At 31.5% G+C, this 1,274-nt stretch overlaps 1 pseudogene; it reads left to right on the forward strand.

Moving 5' to 3' along the window:
• The first annotated feature begins 291 nt into the window (after positions 1 to 291).
• Positions 292 to 402, forward strand: LOC118034581 (small nucleolar RNA R71; annotated as a pseudogene).
• Positions 403 to 1,274: the final 872 nt, after the last annotated feature.

Consider the following 1,274-nt stretch of genomic DNA (forward strand, 5'->3'; position numbering starts at 1 on the left):
AATTCTACTGCCTCGACTTTTCTAGCTAAAGATGCAAACTTGGCTTGGAAGTCATGATCTTCCCTAAGATTATATATACCTCTACTAGATGTATAAGGTTGGGTTTTACTTGATGCCTCATAAGTGCTTGTAGTGTCCCAATTTTACGCATCTTCAGCTAACAAGTCTAGGTACTCCATTGCTTCATTAAGATCTTTATCTTCAAAAGTTCAATTACATATCAATTCAACCATTTGTCTATCTTTGAGTGTTAACCCTTCATAAAAATGTGAAACCAATCTCCATGTTTCAAAACCATGATGAGGGCAATAATTAAGCAAGTCTCGATACCTATCCCAATATTGGTAAAATGTTTCACCTGGTTTTTGAGTGAAAGTGGTGATTTGTCTTTTGAAAGAGTTTGTTCTGTGAGATAAAAAAAAAAAAAAACATTCTTTAAAAATTGTTGTTGCATTTCATCCCAAGCATGAATGGATACTGACCTAAGATTTTGTAGCCATGTTTTAGCTTTATCTTTTAATGAAAAAGGAAAAAGCTTTAATCTAATGATATTCATGCTACAATTTAAGTCATTATAGGTGTTACAAACTTCTTCAAATTCTCTCAAATGCAAGTATGGATTTTCTAGATCTAAGCTATGAAAAGAAGGTAAAAGTTGAATAATGTCTGGCTTAAAATTAAAATGAGATGCATCAAGAGGGAAAACTATGCATGAGGGTGAACTTGTTCTTGTGGGATTCATGTGGTCTCTAAGTGTTTTAACACGGTTATTCTCATTATGAAGTGACTGGTTATCTTCTTCGGCTATATTTTTTAAAAATGATAAGGATACCCTATAAAGCCTACTACTTAATGTACGTGACCAAACACTCATGCACGTGTAGAAATAGAATAAAAGGAAGAAAAAAACAAAAGAAAAAGAAACAAAAAAAAGAAACAAAGTTAGATACAAGAAAAGTGAAAAGAAAAAAGAAAATAAATACTATAATTTGTACAAGAATTTACCTCCCCGACAACGGTGCCAAAAACATGACACGACCAAAAGATTGATATCTTCTCACAAGTGTACGAGTGTCGAAGTAATAAATAACCCAGCAAGACCGGGATCGAACCACAGGGAGGTTAATTGTACAAATTATAGACAATAATAATACAACAACAACAACAACAATAGTAATAGTAATAGTAATAATAGTAATAATAATAATAATAATAATAATAATAATAAAGAAGTTGATGAGAACTTTGAGATGGAAGATTAATGTAAGGATTAA

This window comes from Populus alba, chromosome 10 (genome assembly GCF_005239225.2).
Source record: "Populus alba chromosome 10, ASM523922v2, whole genome shotgun sequence".
Taxonomy (NCBI): Eukaryota; Viridiplantae; Streptophyta; class Magnoliopsida; order Malpighiales; family Salicaceae; genus Populus; species Populus alba.